This window comes from Mytilus edulis, chromosome 7 (genome assembly GCF_963676685.1).
Source record: "Mytilus edulis chromosome 7, xbMytEdul2.2, whole genome shotgun sequence".
Taxonomy (NCBI): domain Eukaryota; kingdom Metazoa; phylum Mollusca; class Bivalvia; order Mytilida; family Mytilidae; genus Mytilus; species Mytilus edulis.
This window is the reverse complement of record NC_092350.1, coordinates 53,117,374-53,129,092: the sequence shown is the minus strand read 5'-3', so window position 1 is coordinate 53,129,092 and position 11,719 is coordinate 53,117,374.

The following is an 11,719-nucleotide window of genomic DNA, read 5'->3' as shown; positions in this document are numbered from 1 at the left end:
ACACAGTGTTCTGGGAAATATAGAAGATCATCTCTTCCAATTCGTGGCATCATTATTCCCAGATTTGTATAAAAGAATCAACACTTATCCGTATGGTCTCTGTATACATATTTCTAGTTGAATATCTATTTGTAGAATTGGGAAACTATAAAGTAATAGGTATATATCGAAGGCCAAAGTGAACAGACATTGTGGCGACATGTATTGTCCTTGTCAATAGACGTAGCATATTGTTGAGGTGCAGAATGACCTTCGTTTCTTGGAACTCGGGATTAATTAGTTTAATTCATAGTAAATAGGGAAAGATCTTTCAATAGCATTCAATAACTGAAGACTTATTAATCATTATCTGGTTAACGATTCATCGTATTTACATGGTTTTTTTTTAAATTACATTTTGAATTACTTATTATCAGTTTGTTTCATCCAAAGATCATTAATTTGAAATGTAATTGAAATCAATCATCATTCGATGATATTAACAATGTTGGATTAAAACTGACTGTCAAAAACTGCGATTTGATTTAGTTCGGGGCTTTATGTTAGTCGTTTCTGTGCTCCGATCAGTCAGTGTGATCTAATCAGTGTTCATGGATTCAGAAGCAACAACTGTAGCTATTGTAGAGTATGGTGTATATTATTGTTACACAAGTATAACGTTAGATTTCACCAGTTTATAAAATAAGAAATTAATGATGTACAGTACAATTTTCAAAACTGAGAGTAGCAAGCCGTGTAGGGTCTGTTGTTTCAAGGGTCAGGTTGATTAGTTAGGCAACCCGCTAACCAAGTAGAGAGTTTACTTGTAGATGAGTCGTTGCAACCGTATTAAATGGCTACAGGAAGCCAGTACAGTATCAGTGTGGTAGCTCGATTACACGCAATGTATGTAGGCTCAATTTGGGTATTATCCCGGTAGAAAACTGGTTCATTACCCAACACCACGAAAACAGGTCTTCGGACGTCAAGAGCAGGCAGGTTAAATAGTGTATGTAGAATAGTAATGCTTCAAATGGCAACAATTGATTTATATAACCAGATGTATTGTTGTTGTTTTACTGACGCATACCATATAAACATATACATATTGTTGTTTAACTGACGCATATCATATAAACATACACATATAGTTGTTTATCTGACGCATGTCATATAAACATATACATCTTGTTGTTTAACTGACGCTTTTCATATAAACATATAAACATCGTTGTTTAAGTGACGCATGTCATATAAACATATACATATTGTTGTTTAACTGACGCTTTTCATATAAACATACACATATAGTTTTTTATCTGACGCATGTCATATAAACATATACATATTGTTGTTTATCTGACGCATGTCATATAAACATATATATTGTTGTTTAACTAACGCTTGTCATATAAACATATACATAGTTTTGTTTAACTGACGTATGTCATATAAACATATATATTGTTGTTTAACTGACACATGTCATATAAACATATACATATTGTTGTTTAACTGACGTATGTCATATAACTATATACAGATTGTAGTTTAAGGTAGCACAATACAAAGATGTGTTCACTCCCAATCAGGCTATCAGTGTGGTAGCAATGTATGTAGGCTCAATTTGGGTATTATCCCGGTAGAAAACTGGTTCATTACCCAACACCACGCAAACAGGTCTTCGGACGTCAAGAGCAGGCAGGTTACATAGTGTATGTGGAATAGTAATGCTTCAAATGGCAATAATTAATTTATATAACCAGATGTATTGTTGTTGTTTTACTGACGCATGCCATATAAACATATACATATTGTTGTTGAACTGACGCATATCATATAAACATACACATATACTGATATAGTTGTTTATCTGACGCTTGTCATATAAACATATACATATTGTTGTTTAACTGACGCTTTTCATATAAACATATAAACATCGTTGTTTAACTGACGCATGTCATATAACAATATACAGATTGTTGTTTAAATGTCCTTCATGACTTCAATGAACATTGCATTGAACAACAAATCGGAGGACTTCCTTGATGTATTGGATACCTAAACTGTACAAAATTCCGTACAAACAACGATACATTGCCGGCTCATCTGCATCTTCCACTAAAGAATTTTTCATTGATTGACTAAAATTCTGTCCGCAGATAATGTGGGTCTTTAGAAATATTGTGAAACTGGTTACTCGTAGTGGTATTGACCATATTTGAATTTTGAAAAAAATTTAAAAATAAATCTGGATAATTTTAAATCTTGATCTTTTTCTGAATTTTCAACCTTTTCCCCAAAAATTGAATAATCGTCTGAACGAAATAATCGACAATGCTTTTCAACATAAAAATGGTAACATACGCTATAAATTTATTACTTTGGGGTACCATAAGGCATATTCAATTCATATTGAACAAAAGGGTAAAACATGCTACACAGAGGAACAGGTGATCAGTATGCTGGAGTTCCTTTTTGACAACATATTTCATTGTATTTGTTGAATTTGGAGGTAGACTTTTTGAACAAATTGTCTGCATTACTATGGAAACGAACTGTGCGCTTCTCCTTGTCGACTACTTATTTGCATATGAATCGGTTTTCCTACAGACACTTGTTAAAAACAAGAAGATAAAAAAAAAGCCAGGTTAATGTCACTTTCAGATATTTTGATGATGTTCTTTCCATAAACAATCCGAACTTGTCTGATTGGGTTCCATTAATATATCCCCCAGAACTAGTAATTAAAGAAACAACAGACACGGCTTCTTTCGCCTAATGTTTACACTAATGCCTCGAATTTGACATACACAGTCATCTCAGTACCAGAATCTATGACAAACGAGGCGATTTTGATTTTGAAATTATCAATTTAGCATGTTTAGTAGCAATTTATACCAACTTCACTTGCATATGGGATATACATTTCCGAAATTTTCGGTATTGAAGAGCTTGCAGCTTATACTTAGATTTTTTAAAACGTCACCAGTGTCGGAGCAGAAAGTTGATGAACTAGGGGTATTTCAAAGAACGTCTCGTCCGTTTTCTTAAACAGTTCATCGGAGGTACCAAGACCTTGTTGATAAATATTCAATGTCCACTTCATACATAATATACGATGGTTGTGAGGTATAGATTCTGCGTACTGACGATGTTTATTATCTTAATAACGTGTTATATAGTATTCTTTTATTTGTCTTTATCAATATTAGTTTTACTGTTAAGTCTGTTTTTGAGATATCCATTTAACATGTGTGACGTGTCTCTGTACTTATGCATCCCGTCATACATTGAACGACAAAATAATTTTTATTTCTACCTGTGTGACATCAAACGCGCAATTCTACGTCAAAGTGCTTCTTCTTCTTCTGATATACAGTTACGGCTTCATCTATATTTAAGATTACGAACTGTTGATAGTTAATGTTTATCTAAACATCTATCTGTCAGGGTTAAGAATCGGTCCTAGTACTTAAAACCTTTCAATCCTTTATTGTACGGATTTTGCATTATATATATATATATATAAAAAAAATTATAATAAAAAAGCAAAACGGGGTTGTTAAATTCAATGTATGCCTTTTAACTTTTACTGTTAAGTCTGTTTTTTTGTATAATCTATTTGACGTGACTCTTTACTTATGAATTGCATCATCCATTAAACGACAAACTTATTTTATATCTACATGTGTGACGTCAAAAGCTCAATTTTACGTTAAAGTTAATGTTAATCTAACCATATATCTGTCTGGGAAGGATTCGGTCCCAGTACTTAAATTATTGAAATCCTTTATTGGTGTAATTTACATATATAAATAGAATCGTATAATAAAAAATTTAAATGAGGTTGTTTAATTTGATGTATGACTTTTTGTGCTTATTTATTACATGTGTTTGTTTTTATAGTGATAAAGATGATTACAAAAATGTTAACTGCTGAACCCCATATTTGACATTTTTACCTATTGTAGCATATTAATCTATTGCAATAAAAAATCATAATATCTAATAAAAGTTGTAGATTTAGCGAACAAAGTCCTTATATTTGTATAAAGTAACATTCGTTTATAATGGAAAATTGTTTTAACGTTGAATAAGTTACAATTAAAAATTGCTTGCTGGTCCCTCTCTGTGATTACCATTATATTACGCTGGTTCATTTCCCAATTAATCTGTTACCAAAGGGAAGATAAATAAATTGATTTTCGTTCATAGTCTTTTTCCAAAATGATGAACGGTTCTTTATATTGGTATGTAATCATTTTAAACGTTTCAAATTTATGAAATTATATTCGGACATCAATGTTTTTGATACACCAATAACAAAAACTGAAATATATTGAATTGATACATTTTGTAATTATTCAAAATTATATCAGAAACCTAAACTTAATTATAAAATAATGAACCTGTTAAGGGGAGAGAATACTCGCATAACTTTTTCGAATTGGCACATAATACAACGAAATGTCTTGCATACAAATGGCACATCAATATAATTAATTATCTGCGAAATCGCCCCCCACCTTCAATGATGATTCTAAATTATAAATATAACCAAAAGTTGTTAATCTATAGATAGTTAAGACTAATGAAAGCTAACCCAATGTAAAAATATTTCTTTGCAATTTTTTAAAACTTCCTCAGAAAAATACTCGAGCCACTTGACTTTCATAGCTCAAAATTAACGTTTTTACACAATATTTGAATAAAGTAGTTGAAGATTATTCGCTTCTCAAAGTGTAAGACGCGATAAAAATCGTATGCATGCACCATCCTACCGAAATACGGATTTAATTAAGTCCTGAACATTTCGACATTTCTTCGTATATTTTGAACAAAACCGGTTTTAACCAAATCACAAGTACGTGTTAAGATCCGACTAAATACCTATTTTCCTATATGGTCAGGAAAATTTGCTACCTATAGTGTCTGTTTGTTTTGTTTACGCATCGTTGTCAATATAATGGAATTTGATGCGACTGTTATACAAGTGAGAGGTTTAGCTAGCTATATAACCAGAGTCTATCCACCATTTTCTACATAAGAAAATGCATGTACCAAGTGAAGAATATGACAGTTGTTATCAATTCGATTGATATAATTGAGCTTTAGAGTTTGCCATTTGATTCGGGACTTTCCTTTTTGAATTTTCCTCGACGGTCAGTATTTTTGTGATTCTACTTGATGCCTCTTATTTTATTTTACTCTATTTATTATCAGATGTTTTTTCATAACAAAATTAATGTTCGCATTTAATCTGTTTCTCCCTGAAACAATGCATAAACACTTAAAGATTAATCAGTCTGAGGTTATCTAATACATGTCTTGTCAACTGGTTTGTATTTTAGCTTTTGATTCATCATGGTGTTATCGGTTAAATTAGACTGAGTTTGTATTGTCCCCTTTTTTCACGCCTCTGTTTTTGCATGCCAATAATATCTTTATTGATATGTGTTATCCATGGTTTCATTGAGTGAGGTATCCTAATTACACAAAAATGAAATCGACAAGAACGCTCTTTTGAAGGAAGCAATATCCTAATAAAATGATTTAATATTATCTGTGTATCTGTCATAATTGGGTGTAATGTAATTCGATATTAAAAGATTATCACATAAATGAAACTATCAGGATTTAATTGTGAAAATATCAGACCTAAAATCTTTGAAATACCATACATGCTATTTTATATGAGTATACGCATATGGTCATGACCATACGCGTATGGTCCAAATACTAATATGGTCCGGAACATCTGCATAATGTAGAGGAAGCATAACACTTTCATCACACTTGCATCGCACTTATTTACACAACGGAAGCTTACTTATAGATAATGTACAGCACAAATTATCCAATATATCCTGAGTTTGACTGCCAAATTGGAGAATTCCAGACGATATCATTTATCGTTTCCCAGTGAAGAATCGTGGTTTAACCAATTTGATGATTTTTATTTAGTCAAATATAGTCAAATACTGTGAATTCATTTTTTTCTTGGGTTCCAATGTTCCTGAATTAGGAAAACTTTCATGATCGTGGACATTCAATTTCGTGGTTTTGCCAAAGTCGTCATACAAGTCTTTAGCAAATTTGTCATTCGTTGAACATTTAATTTTGTGGTTCACCTGTACCCATGACATCCACGGCATAGGAATGTAAATAGTTCCAAATAGAACAAAGAGTTGTTTCAAATTAAGAAAGTATTCATCGATCACAAAAACTTCAATCAAGCTTTAACTGGAGTGGTTGTTTTGTTTCAAAAATAGGTGAGGTCATATTGAGAGCACTCAACTGAGTTCTGTTGATGGTTATGCAGTGGGTTACATTGTTGGTGCTTTATATTTAGTACTCTGAACAATAAATATAGAAATTGACAATGTTCACTTCAATAATTTTTTTGTGGAATTTAAAGGAATTGTTAAAACACTACAAACATCGTTTCTACTCAACAAATTAAAAAAAAAATAACGTTTATACCTTGTATACATAAGTAACAAATCGTACTCACATTTTAGGTAAAATATTTTTAAAATGTGTATTTGATACGTGTTTTGCAATAACAAAAACGTATTCTGCTAGTATTATCAGTATATAGTGAATTGCAGACACTATTCTGAAATGATACATCAATAATTAAAAATGGTTCAATGAATTTCGAAGTGCAATGTTGTATTTAATTGAATCTAGATTTCGGTTATGCAATCTTTGTATCTGACCAGTATTATATGAGGAGACGGCAAAGTGCAGGTTTTGAATTGAACGTTAAAAATTATTTGCAAATAGAATAAACAAAAACATTGTTTGCATGAACAATCACAAGCAAAGATAATGTATCAAGGAGAATTAAAAAGGCGTATGGATTTTACAGTAAAATAGAGTTGCAATGTAGGTGCTGGTATTTTATTGATGTAGGATAGATTAGATATCGGGTTACAAATATGATTAATGCTTTCAAATAGCTATGTAGTTTAGTTTTAATAACCACTTTCAATTTTACAATAAAGGAAAACATTAACAACAATGGAAGGATACAAATTAAAGAACGAGAAAAAATATGTCCATATGTAGGTTTCCCAACATAATAAACAAAATCTTAATCCTGATATCTTTAATGAGTTTGTGTTATACATATTATAGATAATGTTATAGATAGTGTTATAGATAATGCATATTTTATGGGTTTCTTTGTCGTAGAACACACCGAGGGGTGTCAGAATTGATCAAATGAAAGACCGACCGTAGGGAGATCTTTCTTTGGACAATCCTGACACCCTGTGGTGTGTTCTACGACAAGAAAAAACTTAAAATATGCAGTAGTTGACTTATATACCATTATTTATTTCTGATGCGTTCAGGTACGCCCTACGGTTCATTCAAAATGTGAAATAAAACTCATTTAATCTTGATATACAGCTTAGAAATTATTATCCATACACAATAAAAATATTACTGGAACTGCATGTAGTAAGACACAAATGAAACATGTGAAATGTTTGGTCCTTTTCTGTGTGTGTTACATTGTAGTGTTGTGTCGTTGTTCTCCTCTTATATTAAATGCGTTTCCCTCAGTTTTAGTTTGTTACGCCGATTTTGTTTTTTGTCCATGGATTTATGAGTTTGAACAGCGGTATACTACTGTTGCCTTTATTTACCATCCGATAACGGTGTATGAAAAATACAAAAAAATGTATAAGTAAGTTATTGCACCAACTTAGTTTATGGAAAGGGGGTTGCTATGTTGTTGTTTTGTTTCTATTTGTAATGATATTTCTATCGCGGAAAAGTGATTATTTTTTAAACAATTTAATTTTGATTGATTTGAATGAAGTATTCAGAATGATTTTCTTTTCAATAGCAATACATTTTTAACAGATAATCGGGATATAATTATATAACCACCCCCCCCCCCCCCCAACACACACATACACACACACACACTAACACACACACACTAACACACACACACTAACACACACACATACCACCACTACCACCAGTCGATCCCATTGGGAGGTACGTGGATGTTATTCAATAGAATATACGTATATTTTATAAGTTGATCATTTGATAGAGAAAAAAGTTTACATAAATGTAAAATTTAAGAACTGACACGAAGGGAGCACAAAATCGTGATACATGAACATATAACACAAAAACGAATATCAGTACATGAAGGTCACAGTATGATTTCCTATTTAGTGGTTTTCAATAAGAGTTTCATAATCCTACACACGAATATGTTACATCTGGGGTTTTTTTAAGCATCATGAAAATTTTATGTTGAAATTCATCTCACATAATTATATGATAATGTCTCTGTATTGTAGCGATAAATTGACAATACTTCACATTATTTGTTTCTGTTTCTAAAATCAAATTGCAGGCAATGACGATTTGTTTGACACCTACCATAGATTGAACTTTATAAAATAAATTCTAAAATCGGCAACATAAAACTATCAGACGAATATAATTTATGAGTAAACTATAGTGTTCATTTTTATCAAGGAAAATAATTACCTCACTCAGGTCATTATTTATTACCTTGGAGCATATTTCATTGAAACATGGAATAGTCCGGGTTGATTCTTTGAAAGAATTACCTATCGATCTGAAAGAAAATAACTCCATATAGGTATATAAGCATATACAAACGAGGTATATTATATATATATATATATAAATATATATCTTTATATATAATGTCCGAATCCAGCTCGGTCATTTTCATTCTTTTAAAAATAGACAATATTCTGTTTTATTTTATATAAGATTAAACTCTTTTTTTAGAATAAGCCGAAAAATATGGGGAATAGGTCACCGAAAGCTTGAGTATTTTCTAGCTTGTGTGGTCGAGTCGTCTAGCGTACCGAACATAGTGCATGGCGATTTGATGCCACGATAACTCAATAGCATGAGTTCGAATCCTGGCCAGGCAAGAATAAAAATGTGCATCAAACATTGTTGAACTGTTATGTAGACGAATTATATATACAGAATGTGTTTTCAGCCTAGTATCACCATTACAGGTGATCCAATGGATACAATCTGTCGTAGAATTGTCACAGAATTAGCCGTACTTATAATACAATTATATCTGTGACTGTATCCTAAATTAATTTTTAAGATCCTTTATGGTAGGTAATTCAGCTAATCTGTAATATTCCATCAGTATGTACTGTGTTACGACGCTAAGTAAAGATGAAGAGAAAAGGTAACACCCGGCCTCCGAACGCTTATTTTTTTGTCGAGACTAGGTTGTCGAGTGGTGTAGCGTGCCGGGCATAGTGCAATGCGATTGGTGCGACGATATGTTTGATTCCCGGCAAAGGGGAACAAATTTTTGCTTTCGCACATTTATAGATCTAACATTGTTGAGCTGTTATTTAGACGAATTCTATATACAGCCTGAGATATCGTGGCACCAAATCGCCTTGCACTATAAAACTATAATGCAATTTTTCATACGTTTCGGCCATTACGACCTTTTTCATTGGCATAAATTATAACAAAGAAACAACGATTACGTCGCTTGGATACATTATATTACAATTACTACTATACCGTTCATTTGTCGCGGTTTTTTTTTGGTTCTCTTTTGGGTAAAAAGTACTCTTAAATATTATTCACATTTTCTTGATGATTAACGCTACAACATACAGCAGTTATAAATTGACAAATTTGTGAACGTTTGCTCTAATTTCAAAAGACGATATATTAATTAAAACAATAAAATTGTACACGTTTATCTATAACGTCAATAAGAACAGAAAATAGTTCCCTGACGCCGCTTAATGAAAAGGGAATTATCGTAACTGTATCATTTAAACGAGAACCCTTACTTACAAAAGGAATGCCAGCAAGTAATTTCATCATATCTTAGCAATATGAGAATGACTGAATAGCTAACTACAAGCATGTTTTAAAAAAACTAACTCATTGAAATAATGAAATAACTGTAGACTTATAAACATTGTGATCGAAATTCTTGCTCACTGATAACGGAATTTTACTATTATCGGAACTTCATCAATGCGATTGATATTATGTAATGTCATGATAACTGTTGAAAACGGAACAAAAAATAAAAATATTCAATTCGATCTCTATAAATATAATTTGCCATTTTGTCTAAGTGCATATACATATCAGCGATGACTGTTACTTTTCAAGGTTTACAATGTTGATCCCAAATTAATTTTGAAATATTAGATGGATTTTTTCCTATATCATTACTGGTTATACTATTGTCTATAACAATACTTTCATTTAAACATTTGATATTTGTGATTTATGCCTTTGCATATCTGCTAAAATGGCTTTAAAATATCAACAATTTTACCGTACAGAATAATAATAAAATTGAGAATGGAAATGGGGAATGTGTCAAAGAGACAACAACCCGACCAAACAAAAAACAACAGCAGAGGGTCACCAACAGGTCTTCAATGTAGCGAGAAATTCCCGCACCCGGAGGCGTCCCTCTGCTGGCCCCTAAACAAATATATACTAGTCCAGTGATAATGAACGCCATACTAATTTTCAAATTGTACACAAGAAACTAAAATTAAAATAATACAAGACTAACAAAGGCCAGAGGCTCCTGACTTGGGACAGGCGCAAAAATGCGGCGGGGTTAAACATGTTTGTGAGATCTCAACCCTCCCCCTATACCTCTAACCAATGTAGAAAAGTAAACGCATAACAATACGCATATTAAAATTTAGTTCAAGAGAAGTCCGAATCTGATATCAAGAAGATGTAACCAAAGAAAATAAACAAAATGACAATAATACATAAATAACAACAGACTACTAGCAGTTAACTGACATGCCAGCTCCAGACTTCAATTAAACTGACTGAAAGATTATGATTTCATCATATGAACATCAGGCACAATCCTTCCCGTTATGGGTTTAGTATCATACCATCATAACATATATGAGAAGAACATAACCCGTGTCATGCCAACAACTGTTTTTAGAATAAATGTGTTTAGTTCCGATGCAAAGACCTTATCAGTGACTCAATATTAAGGCCAAAATATGCAATCTTTAATGACTTGACAACAGTATCGTAATTATATCTCTTCTTAATAAGTCTATTCAAAGGTTTTGTAAGTTTCTGAGGTGAATACTGACACCTTTGTGCTTTATAAAGAATATTTCCATAAAAAAAATGGATGTGAAATACCTGAACGTATTAGAAGTCTGCATGTTGAGCTATATTTACGAATGATGTCTTTATACCGATGATAAAATTTAGTAAATGTTTTGACTAGTTTGTGATATCGAAAACCCTAGTGTAATAATTTTTCAGTAATACATAAATTTCTCTCGTTAAAATCTAAAACATTGTTACATACACGAGCGAATCGTACAAGTTGAGATATATAAACACCGTAAGATGGCGACAAGGTAACGTCACCATCTAAAAACGGATAATTAACGATAGGAAATGAAAAATCATCCCTTTTATCATAAATTTTAGTATTCAGCTTTCCATTAGTGATATAGATATCAAGATCGAGAAAAGGGCAGTGGTCAGGATAAATTTCATTGATATACATACTGAAGTCGTCATTATTGAGAGCCAAAATATCATTCAAATATCTAAAATTTTATTAAATTTGTTCATCAGATGTTGTTTCGATGGGTCTTTGCTTATTTTTGTCATAAATTGTAACTCATAACAATACAAAAACAGGTCCGCAATAAGTGGTGCACAG